A 13,225-nucleotide genomic window follows, 5' to 3' on the forward strand; every position below is an offset into this window, starting at 1 on the left:
ACAGTGGTGTGCTGGAGCCGGCTTGCTCCGGCTCGCAAGATCCGGTTTTTAAATTTTGGCCGGACTTGCGAGCCGGTTGTTGGAAAGGGCGAGCCGGCTCTCCCTCCCTCCTCCCTCCGGATCCGGTCCCTCACCGATCCTACCTTGACTATCGAATTCTTTGGGGCAGGCAGTGTTGCCTGCCCGCTGCTATCGCTGACTCTCCCCCGCTGCCTGTTTGCGCTTTAAAAATGGCCAGCGAGACTTCCAGAGGCGGCCTCGCGAGACTTCTGTAAGTCTCGGTGGCCATTTTGAAGCGCGATCGGGCGGCGGAGGAAAGTCAGCGATGGCAGCGGGCAGGCAACACTGCCTGCCCCGAAGAATTTGATGGCCAAGGTAGGGTCGGTGAGGGACCGGATCGGGAGGGAGGGAGGAAGCAGGAGAATTTGCGGAACAAGTCGGGAGGGGGTGGCAGGGGAGAGAAGGGAGCTGCTGGTGCATACAGGGCAGGGGAGAGGAGAGGAGGGTCACTGCTGGACATGGGTGGATGGAGGGCAGGAGAGAGAAGGGTCGCTGGCCATGGGTGGATGGAGGGCAGGGGAGAGAAGGGTCGCTGGCCATGGGTGCATGCAGGGCAGGGGAGAGGAGGGTCACTGCTGGACATGGGTGGATTGAGGGCAGGGGAGAGAAGGGTCACTGGCCATGGGTGGATGGAGGGCAGGGGGAGAGGAGGGGAGAGAGAATACATGCTGGACATGGATGGAGAGGAGGGAAGAGTGAGGAAGGAGATAAGATAAGGGAAAAGGAAGAGAGGAGAAAAACTGCACATGGATGAAGAAAATAGGCAGAAGCTGAGGACCAGAAATGAAGAAGAAAAGAGAAAAGAAAAGAAAAGAAATAAATGGAAAGGAAGCCCTGGAAATGGAGTTAAGAGGACAGATAGCAGCAGAATCGGATACTGGGCCAGCATGATCAGAAAAACAGTCACCAGACAACAAAGGTAGAAAAATCATTTTATTTTCATTATAGTGTTTGGAATATGTTCCCTTTCAGAATCAGGTGCTCAACATTAAAAGTTTATATTTATTTACTTATTTATGGCATTTTATCCCACATTAAACATGAATTAGATTGGAACCTGGGATCATTTAATTTTTTTTTCCTGGAGAGAGTAATGCATTGCTCCCCCACCCACTGGCTATAGCTAGCTCTGCAATTTTGGGGGGCGCAGAGGTGGATGGGGGGGCGCAGAGGTGGATGGGGGGGCGCAGAGGTGGATGGGGGGGGCGCAGAGGTGGACGGGGGGGGGGGGGCACCGAGGTGGACCGGGGAGAGAGCCTGTTGTTAAAAATTTACCAGCACATCACCAAGTACATGGTTCACTGTGGAGTATCCTTGAAGGATAATATTGAAACAGGATCTTTAGTGAATCCTGATAGAAAGGTTTCAATAATGGTGAAAGAAAGCCAGGAATTTTTAATGGAAGAATAGAGTAAAGGATGCAAATTATCCCCTTTAACTCCAAAGCAGCCTATAGTTGCAAGGAAAAAAAAAGACAATTTGAAGTGTCTAAATACATATGCTAGAAGCCTTAAAAATAAGATAGGATAATTGGAGTACATAGCACTAAATGAAGTGGTAGATATTACAGAGACCTGGTGTAAGGAGGACAATCAATAGGACACTGTATTAGCAGGGTTTAAATTATATCTCAATGACAGAGTGGATCAAATTGGAGGGGGGGTTGCACTACATGTTAAAGAGGGATTTGAGTCAAACAAAACAAACATTCTACATGAAACAGATTGCAGTGTGGAATCTTTATGGATAGAAATTCCAGGTATGAAGCAGAGGAATACACTGGTAGGGCTGTACTACCGTCCACCAGGACAGAACAAACAGACAGGCAAAAATACATTTACAGAAATTAGGAAAGCTGGCAAATTGGGCAACAATATAATAATGGGTGATTTCAATCAACCTAATATTGACTGAATAAATGTTACACCAGGGAGTGATAGCAGGGGCGGACTGATAATGATCTGGGACCTCAAGCAATAAGGATCATAGACCTCTAACCACCTATAAAAAGTGATTAAATTAGATGGGAGAGTAGAATTCCGACTGCTGTGGGCCCTTGGGCAGTGCCCTATTGTTCCAAAGATCAGCCTACACCTGCGAGGGAGATAACATTTCTAGATGTAATAAATGATGCTTCTTGGAGCAACTGGTCAAGGAACCAATGAGAGAGGATCTATTTTGGATCTAATCCTTTGTGGAATGTGGGACATTGTATGAGAGGTTACAGAGTTGGATCCGCTGGGAAAAAGTGATCATAACATGATCAAATTTGAGCTGATATCTTGAGTGAAGTCACTAAGGAAACTTATTTTTGAAAGGGTGACTATGACAAAATGAGGAAAATGAATAAAAAAAAGATAAAAGGATCAGCCACAAAGGTTAGGACTTTAAATCAGGCATTGACGTTGTTTAAAAGTATCATCATGGAAGCCCAGAGTAGATGTATTCTACGTATTTACAAAGATGGAAAAAAGAGCAAACTACAGTCAGTGTGGTTAAAAGGTGACATGAAAGAGGCTATTAGAGTAAAAAGAATATCATTCAAAAAAATAGAAAAAGGATCCAGATGAAGAAAATAAGAATCAACATAAGCACTGTCAAGGCAGATACAAAGCATTGATAAAGAAGGCTAAACAAGAATATATATTTTTTAAAAACTTTCCACGGAGACAAAAACCTGCAAGGGAATCTGTGCGACAGTTAGATCAGGAAGGAGCACAAGGAGCACTCAGGGAACATAAGGCCATTGTGGAGAGATTGAATGAATTCTTTGTTTCAGTCTTTAAAGAAAAAGATGAAAGAGATCTACCTATACCAGAAATGGTTTTCAGAGGTGATGATGTGGAAGAACTGAAAGAAATATCAGTGAACCTGGAAGACATACTGAGCCAAATTGAAAAGTTAAAGAGGATAAATCACCTGAACCAGATGGTATACACCCCAGGGTATTGAAAGAACTCAAACATGAAATTGCTGATCTTCTGCTAATGATCTATAACCTTTCATTAAAATCATCCGTAGTAACTGAAGACTGAAGGGTGGCCAATGTGATACTGATTTTTAAAGGGTTCCAGGGGTAATCTGTGTAATTACAGACCAGTAAACCTAACTTCAGTGCCAGTCAAAATAGTAGAAACTATTATAGAAGAAAATTATGGCACAAATAGACAAACATTTTTTAATGGAACAGCCAAGGGAGGTCTTGCCTCACCAATTTGCTTCATTTCTTTGAAGGTGTGCATAAACAAACAAATTACAGACCAGTTAGCCTGACTTCAGGGCCAGGCAAAATAGTGGAAACTATTATAAATAAAATAAATAAACATAAATTGCAATCAGATTTCAGACCATGCTAAAGCACTGAGACTGTCCTTTTCAGCCTCAGCTGCCAGCATTTCCGAACACGTTTAATTGATTTGTATGAATTTAGCATGTGCAAACGGCTGGAATCGGTATCTGAAGCACCTACCCGACTTCCTGCTGCTCAGTGTCACAATTGTGGAAGGGGTCTGAACCCAAAGTTGGGGGCACAGGCCCCTGAGGCCTTCCTCTGGCTACATCACAGGTATTAAAGCCACTATTAATTGCAGGTGATCATAGGAGTCATAATTCTTTCTACAAAATTGATTACTTAGCATCATACTTAAAATTACATTTCTTGAACCAATGTATCTATAAATTTATCTAGGTTAATATTCAAATACCCCAGTCAGTGTTTGTTTTAAACAACAGCATTTAAGTTGTCCACATATATTGTGTGCCACTATCTGCAGAAGTGGTAGTGCACACAAAATATGTTTATTCAACCATGACTTCATTCCTATCTTTATCCACATGGAGGGGCATAATTGAACAAAAACGTCTATCTCCATGGGCGTTTATCTCCGAGAACGGGTCCGTGAAGGGGCGGACCGAACCGTATTTTCGAAAAAAATAGACGTCCATGTTTTATTCGACAATTTGTGAGCTGGGCTTTTTTGTTTTTCAGTGATAATGGAAAATGAAAGCGCCCAGCTCAAAAACGAATAAATCCAAGGCATTTGTTTGTGGGAGGGGCCAGGATTCGTAGTGCATTGGTCCCCCTCACATGCCAGGACACCAACCGGGCACCCTAGGGGGCACTTTTACAAAAACAAAAAAAAAAGGTAAAAGAGCTCCCAGTTGCATAGCACCCTTCCCTTGTGTGTAGAGCTCCCCAAATCCCCCTCAAAACCCACTGCCCACAAGTCTACACCATTATTATAGCCCTAAGGGGTGAAGGGGGGCACCTACATGTGGGTACAGTGGGTTTGGGGGGTTGGACGACTAATAAGCATTAAGCAGCACAATTGTAACAGGTAGGGGGGGATGGGCCTGGATCCACCTGCCTGAAGTCCACTGCACCCCCTAACAACTGCTCCAGGGACCTGCATACTGCTGCCAGGGAGGTGGGTATGACATTTGAGGGTGAAAATAAAAAGTTGTGAAACATCATTTTTTGTGGTGGGAGGGGGTTAGTGACCACTGGGGGAGTCAGGGGAGGTCATCCCCGATTCCCTCTGGGGGTAATCTGGTCATTTAGGGCACTTTTTGGGACCTTATTCGTGAAAAAACAGGGTCCAGGAAAAGTGCCCTAAATTCTAGCTACAAACGCATACTTTTTTTCCATTATCGGCGAAAGGCGCCCATCTCTGTTCGGGTGATAACCACGCCCCAGTCCCGCCTTCACCATGCCTCCGACATGCCCCCGTCAACTTTGTACGCTTCCGCGATGGAGTGCAGTTGAAAACGTCCAAAATCGCCTTTCCATTATACTGATTTATTCGGTTTTGTGAGATAAACGTCTATCTCCCGATTTGGGTCGAAATCTAGGCGTTTTTCTCTTTCAATTATAAGGTAGATAGTGATATAAAGCCACTAGCCAGACAACTATCTTTAGAATTAGGCCTTATACCAGTGCTCCACCCTTGCTTTGTCCTATACTGTACAGATAATGCAGAGATAGTCTACAGGGATTTTCATCTGCTCTATCTCGGTAGCACCCCAGAAAATTCGTGGATAGGGCAATTTTCTGGATAGTGGCTGCTGCCTGAATAAGGGCTTTTGAATATCTGGACCATCATATTCTGAGCTGGGCATAATGTTATACTACCTTATTTAAGAACATTTAAAGGGCAGTTCTATAACTGGGTGCCTGTATCCATTGTGTTTGTAAATTTACAGAATACTAGCACTGTCACGGGTAAGTGTTCACTTATGCACATAAGTGCTAGTAGGGCACCTAAGTGCTATTCTATAAGTGGCATAGTGTGTAAATGAAAGGGCGCACACATAGGAGAAGGACGTAGGCATGTCGCTTATGGCAAGATGTTTGGGATTATGATTTCACAAAATTTCAAGGCAAAACTTGGCCTACCTGCATTAAGTTTTTGCTGTTCGCCTACCTGTGATGAAGGCATATGCTATGGGGTTGCTCTTGTCTTCCCTAGGCCTCCCTGGTCTGCCTGTACTCAGAGGGCCTGATATTCAGCCCACAATGGTTTGATGCTGGTAAGCCACTTCAAGCTACAGGCTGAACTAATCCTGGATATTCAATACTGGGGCATGAATGGCTCCCAGCACTGAATATCTGGGAATGACTGCCAATGCAGAAGTTAACTGTGCACCAGCCAATATTCAGACCAATGCTCAGTTAACTCGCTGCATAAAGTTTGGCCAGCTGTTTTGCTGTCCTAACTTTATGTGATTACTTAGCTGGTTAACAGACTGAAAATTGTTGCTAGCTGGCTAAGTTTCCACTCTGCCTTAGCTCTGTCCCTTGACCACCCACAAACTAGCAGTTGAGAGGGGATATTCTGCAGCACTATCCAGTTAAGTGCACTGAATATCCCCAGATAGCCCCAGGCAATCAATTTAAATGTCCAGTAGCCTTTGCTGGCCATTTAAATTGCTTTGAACATCAACCCCAGAAATTTTATCAAACTACCTGAACCACGCCTTCCCTGCTCTGTACTGCTGTATTTATCTTTTGCCTATTGCTGTTTAATTGTTATTTCCTATCTTATTCTCAATTTGTATAATTGCTTTATTGCACTGTAGCCTTACTACAGATTTATGTAAGCCACTTTCAGCCTGCAATCAGCGGGAAAATGTGGGATATAAATGTAATAATAAATAAATAAGAATAGCCATGCTGAGTCAGATCAATAGTCCATCTAGACCAATATCCTGCTTCCAACAGTGGCCAATCCAGGTCACATGTAGTTGGCAGAAACCCAATTAGTAGTACCATTCCATGCTACCAATCCGGGGCAAGCAGTGGCTTCCCCCATGTCCACCATGTTCTTGTCCTTTACTAAATTTAGATGAGCAGATGATATCTGTTCTATATTACTCTACGCTTTTTCCAAATGCAAATCTTACTAAAGCATTTTAGTCACCTGGAAGTGAACTCTGTTATACATGTCTATCATAAGCAATGACAAAGAAGAAACTGTCTGCTCTACTGATATTATAATGTTCTAGACGCAATGTCTAGATTAATACCTACTGAACATATCAACAAGAATCTAGGTCTAAGCTCCAGTATTGGTGAGGCTAAGTTGGGACAAAATCCCAGAGCTGTGTCTACTGGAGTCCTTACTAAAGCTGCACTGACCCTAAAGAATTCCACCTATACACGCTCCTCCTTTCTGTGACCTGCTTCAGCTTCCTCATGAAATACATTTTTCAGTATCAACTGAAAAATGTATTTCATGTCCAATCTATTTGGAGCTCATTTTAGATAGGAAGTAGAAAATGGATTTGTATTTTAGAACAGAATCTGCTGACATAGAGCCTGTTTTAAAATACAGATACACCCAAATATAATCTTTAGATAATCTTAAACTCCTAATGTGGAACCTTGTATTACGTATCTATAGTTTGAGTTCCTCTTTCCCACATGCATCACTTTGTACTTGTTCACATTAAACGTCATCAGTCATTGGGATGTCCAGGAGCTCATTTTCAAAAGAGAAAAACGTCCAAAAAGTGGCATAAATCTGCATTTGTAATAAAACTACACTAATCCTCTTCAACAAGAGAATTAGTGTATTATTTCTGATTATCCTCTCAAGCTCATATATAGATTTGATAAATCTGCATTTGGACATTTTTTTCTCACAAAAATGTCCAAATTGGTTTGTTAGACGTTTTTCTATATAGTCCGTCAGAAGTATGTTCAAATCACAAGGGGGCATGTCAGGGATGTGTTAAAGGTGAGATCTGGGTATGCCTAACACTTGGACGTTTTTCAGCCTTAATGGAACAAAACAAAACCGTCCGGGACTAAAACTAAGATGTTTTGAGCTAGACCTGCTTTTATAACGAATAAGGAACAAAAGGGTGTCCTAAATGACCAGTTGACCACTGGAAGGAATTAGGGGTGACCCCCCAAATGCCCCCCAGTGGTCACTGACCCCCTCCTACCCCCCCCCCAATCAATGTGAATACAAATATGATTTAGCAAACTCTATGACTGCCTCAGATGTTAGAGCCAGGTCTACTAGAGCAGTATGCAGGTCAATGGAGTAGTGTAGTGGTCAGTGCAGTGCACCATGGAGTGGGGGACTCTGGTCCCTATCTCCCTCTACCTGTCACATTTGTGGTGGAAACTATGCACCATCCAAAACTCACCAGAAACCCACTGTACACACATATAGGTGCCCCCTTCACCCATAAGGGCTATTGTGTACAGCTGTGGGCAGTGGATTTTGTGTGTGTGTGTGGGGGGGGGGGGGGGTGGCTGGAGGGCTCAGCAGGCAAAATAAGGGAGCAACAGTGAGATTTTTAAAAAATCTTTTTAAAATTTATTGTGATTATACAAACTATTCTTACAAGTCAAATACTTGAACAAGAAAAACAGAAAAGTAAATTATATAAGCCAACATACTTCACAAAAGGAAAAAAAAAAAAAAAATATATATATATATATATAATTCCTCTTTAGACCACCTATGGAGGGATGCATACATGAAAAAAACTCAGGAGACAAGTTTAAAGAAATAACTTCAAAAATGCTTAACATGTTATATCCCCACCCTAGCCATTACATAATCTCAACTATTGGATATTACCTGTAGTCACCTTTTTTAAATCTATAAAGGCATGTAATTGTTCTGGAAGAAAAAATACATATTTTAACCCAATATATTTAACTACACATTTACATGGATAGTTGAGATAGAAAGATGCCCCTATTGCCAATGTTTTTGTTCTTAGAGCCAAAAAAGTCTTCCTCCTATCTTGTGTTTGTTTTGTAACATCAGGAAATATCCACATTTTTTTACCATAGCACAAAGTTTGTAGATTTCAAAGGGATAAACGCTTCACTGCTTCCAAGTCTTGCTCGAATACAAATGAGACCAATAAAGTCACTCTTTCAGAATCTTCAGACAATGATGCTTCTAATAATTCAGATATATTCAATAAATCTTTCTTACTTTCTTGATGAATCATTTCCAAGGGTTCCTCTGAGACTCTTTTATTTGGTATATAATATATCCGATTTATCGGAGGAATAGTTTCTGGGGTAAATTTCAAAATTTCAAGCAAATATTTCTTGAACGCTTCCAAAGGGGTAACACCCGGGGATTTTGGAAAGTTCAAAAGCAAAGATTTAATCTGCGATTGTAATTTTCAATCTGCTCAACATTTCAATGCAATATCATTTTGTCTTTTATCATTGTAGCTGCAAAGTCTTGTAACTTCTTAACATCTTCTTTAATTGTAATCACTTAAGTATTAAATTCTGTCTTAATGCCTTCTAAGGAATTAGATAGAATATCAACAGTACTCACTAAAGCTGAAACTTCAGCCATAGATTTGGCCACTATAGTATCCAATTGTTGGAGAGCTTCCCATATGCTCTCCAATGTTGCCGTTTCTGGCTTTTTTGTTGATGCTACTTGTTCAGTTGAGACACAAACAGGCCTCAAACCTCCATCGGGATTCGCCTTCTCAGTGCCTCGATCCAGAGGCCTACCTTCAATGCATTCTGATTTGGGAGCCCTCCGTTGAAACAAGCGACCTTCTGGGAGAGGCGGTGGGTTGAGAACCGGGGGGAGAGAGAGTGACATCTAGCCCCAAGTCTCCAGGTTCTCCTCCTCCTAGAGCAACAGCAGGGCTCCTCCTGGTGTTTTGGGCGGGGGTTCTCGTGGCAAACCTTTCAATTGATTGCTGCTGTGGAGAGGAGGTTCTGGCCATCGAGGAACCAGCCTTAACCGTCCCTTTGCGTTTAGTATGAGGCATCAGGATTGAGGACAAACTGGTAATCCAGAGCAACCAGCAAAAGAGCTCAGCCACGATTAGGGTTACCATATGGCTCCAGAAAAAGTAGGACGGATTGAGCCAGCCGGGTTTTACTTCCATTGCTTTCAATGGAAATCAATTGCTTTCAATGGAAGTAATTGAGCCAGCCGGGTTTTACTTCCATTGCTTTCAATGGAAAGCAATGGAAGTAAAACCCGGCTGGCTCAATCCGTCCTCCTTTTTCTGGAGCCATATGGTAACCCTAGCCACGATCAGCAGCGTGCAGCCATCTTGACACCTCTCCCCAGTGAGATGTTTTTGAAGTCCACTAGGGTGCCCCATTTATCTCCTGGGATGTCTGGGAGACCAGTCTACTAAAAATGCTGGCCCCTCCTACATCCCAATGGCTTGATTTTTTGCGTTTTTCACTTGGATGTTTTTTGTTTGTTTTTGTTTAAATGGACCAAAAAACAAAATGTCCAAAGCACATACCTTGTTAGAAACAGTATTTTTTAAAACAAAAGATAGATGTTTTTCTTTTTGGAAAATGAACTTTCTTATTCAGATTTTGGACGCTTTTTTGCAAAACGTCTAAAGTCGGACCTAGACGTCATATTGAAAATGCCCCTCCCAGTTTTCCATTTAGCCTCTCAGGCCAGAATCTGATAGGCTAAATGACACAACACCTCCCAAAGGGTATTCAATGCCAGTCACCGTAAATGGCCCGGCATTGAATATCCGGGCTCAGCACCATCTGTGTGAGATAGCCAAGCTAACTCCAGTGGTCTGAATATCGGGCCCAATAACTAGTTGCACCACTTTTAGCAGCAATAATTGCAACCAAACACTTCCAATAATTTGATATCAGTTTCTCACATTGCTGATGAGGAATCTTAGCCCACTCTACATTGCAGAACTATTTTAATTCAGACATAAGTACATAAGTATTGCCATACTGGGAAGGACCAAAGGTCCATCGAGCCCAGCATCCTTTTCCAACAGTGGCCAATCCAGATCACAAATACCCGGCAAGATCCCAAAAAAATACAAAACATTTTATACTGCTTATCCCAGAAATAGTGGATTTTCCCCAAGTCCATTTAATAACGGTCTATGGACTTTTCCTTTAGGAAGTCGTCCAAACCTTTTTAAATCTCCGCTAAGCTAACCGCCTTTACCACATTCTCTGGCAACGAATTCCAAAGTTTAATTACAGGTTGAGTGAAGAAACATTTTCTCCGATTCGTTTTAAATTTACTACATTGTAGCTTCATCGCATGCCCGCTAGTCCTAGTATTAGTGGATTTTTTTTTAAGAACTGCTAATTTTAGGTCCAGCCACAGCATTTCTGTAGGGTTCAAGCCAGGACTTTGATTAAGTCATTCCAAAACTTTAATTTTGTTGTTCTTCAGCCATTCAGATGTAGACTTGCTTTTGAGTTTTGGATCATTGTCTTGCTGCATAACCCAATTACACTTTAACTTCAGCTCATGGACAGATGATCAGACATTTTCCTTAAGAATTCTCTGGTAAAATGCAGAATTCATGGTTGCTTCAATAATGACAAGTTTTCCAGATCCTGAGGCAGCAAAAGTATCCCCACACCATCACACTGCCACCACCTTGTTTGACTGTTGGTATGGTGCTCTTAGTTTGGAATGCTGTATTTGCTTTACACCAGATATAATGGAACCCGTGTTGTCCAAAGAATTCTACTTTTGGTGCATCTGACCATAGAACATAGAAGTTATTGCAATTTGTATTATATTATGTATATTATTATGTTTTATTCACTTTATTGTTTGTTTATAAGCCACATTGAACTTGAGTCTGTTTTGGGCTAATGTGGGGTATAAATGTCATGAATAAATAAATAAATAATCATATTCCCAAAAGCTCAGGGATCATCCAGGTATGTTTTTGCAAATGTGAGATGAGCTTTGATGTTACTCCTGGATAGCAGCAGTTTCTGCCTTGCTATTCTTCAGGGCCGCTGAGAAACTAGGCCAGGCCCAGGACAAGGCCGCCCCCGGGGTCCCCCCCACCCGAGGTCACCGGGCCCCCCCTCTACCCGCCACCAGGTCCTATCTCCACCCCTGGGCCCTCTGCACTGACCTTAAGCGCCTCACCTTCGAAAGCGCAGCACCAAGCAGCGGCAGACCACTCCTTCCTTCCGTGTCCCACCCTCGCAGAAGTTACATCAAGTGAGGGCGGGACACGGAAGGAAGGAGTGGTCTGCTGCTGCTTGATGCTTTCGAAGGTGAGGTGCTTAAGTTCAATGCCAGGGAGCAATGGAGGGTGGGCGGGCCGGACTGTGGTGGCGGCGCCGGGCCCCCCCCCCTCCCGGAGGCCCCGGCCCAGGGAATTTTGTCCCCCCTGTCCCCCCCTCTCGGCAGCCCTGTTACTCTTCCATTAATCCCATTTTTACCCAGTTTTCTTGAGGAGGAACTATGAACACTAACCTTAGATGAGGACAGAGAGGCCTACAGTTCTTTGGATGTTCTACTGGAATGTTTTGTGACTTCCTGGATGAGTTGTTGCTGTGCCTTTGACAGGCCGGCCACTCCTGGGATTCACCAGCATTCCTAGCCGTCTGCATTTGAAGAAATAATGGCTCTCACTGTGGTTCAGTGAAGTCCCAGAGCATTCAAATTAGATTTGTAACCCTTTTCAGAGTGATATATTTCGGGGTTCAGTGCCATCATTTTGACAACCAGAGTCAACAGGGCAGGAATGGAAAGGGGAGTGAAGAAATGTGTGGGGAAGGGGTGGAGTTTGGTTTATAGGCAGGGCTTCCACGTTGGGGTAGAATTTTGGATCTTGGATTGGAGGGGAAGTTTGAGGATCAGAGAGAAGCCTGTTTTGGGGATTGGAGTATGATTTGGGGATCGAGGAAGTTGAGGATCAGATGGGGGCCTGTTTTGAGTATCGGGAGGGTTGAGGATCTGAGGGGGGCCTTCTTTGGGAATAGAGGATAGGTTTAAGATTGGACAGGGGCCTGCTTTAAGGATTGGGGTGGCCTTCATTGGGAATCAGGAGGGGTGTTGAGGATCAGAGAGGGGACCTGCATCAGGGATTGCAGGATCTGGAAAGGGGAGGGACATCAGAGTGGCAACCAGAAAGTTATGCAGGTGCCAGCTGCTATTCAGTTCTGGCACCCACATAGCTAAATGACCAAAGTTAGGACTGCTATATATGTGGTCCTATTTGGTTCCATAGCTCCTGGATCCTCCCTGACTCCATCTTCTGCAGAATGCTCTTCTCCTGTCCACTTTTGAATTGGCTAGTCAGAGATAATATTCAGTGGCACTGACCAATTAAGTGCTGCCAATTATCGGTGGCTGACCCACTGAGCACAATTTAAGTGGGCAGGAGCCTCTTCTACCTGCTTAAATTGCTTTGAATATCAACTGAAAAATATATTTCATGGCCAATATGTATTTTAGAACAGAATCTGCTGACATAGAGCCTGTTTTAAAATACAGATACACCCAAATATGATCCTTAGATAATCTTACGCTTCTAATGTGGAACCTTGCATTATGTATCTATAGTTCGAGTTCCTCTTTCCCACACACGTCACTTTGCACTTGCTCACATTAAACACCATTAGCCATCTGGACGCCTAGTGTCCCAGTCTCGTAAGGTCCTCTTGTAATTTTAACAACTTTGAATAAATTTGTGTCATCAGCAAATTGAATTATCTCACTAGTTATTCCCATCTCTAGATCATTTATAAATATTTTAAAAATATGTTCTGGGAGGGCTCACATATTTTGACTGAAATAAAAGAGTTAAAGTGGGACTTGAACCTGGGTCCCATTGTTCACTGGCCGCTGCACTGACCATTAGGCTATTCCATCTACTTGACTGCTGCTTTCTTTTCTTTTTAGGA

At 43.0% G+C, this 13,225-nt stretch overlaps 1 protein-coding gene across 1 annotated transcript in view; it reads right to left on the reverse strand.

Moving 5' to 3' along the window:
- The window catches only part of CNTNAP2 (contactin associated protein like 2), a 2,081,195-nt gene that overhangs the window by 1,518,639 nt on the left and 549,331 nt on the right, over window positions 1-13,225 (reverse strand). The window lies entirely within an intron of this gene.

The sequence above is a fragment of the Microcaecilia unicolor genome, chromosome 1, assembly GCF_901765095.1.
Source record: "Microcaecilia unicolor chromosome 1, aMicUni1.1, whole genome shotgun sequence".
Classification (NCBI taxonomy): Eukaryota; Metazoa; Chordata; class Amphibia; order Gymnophiona; family Siphonopidae; genus Microcaecilia; species Microcaecilia unicolor.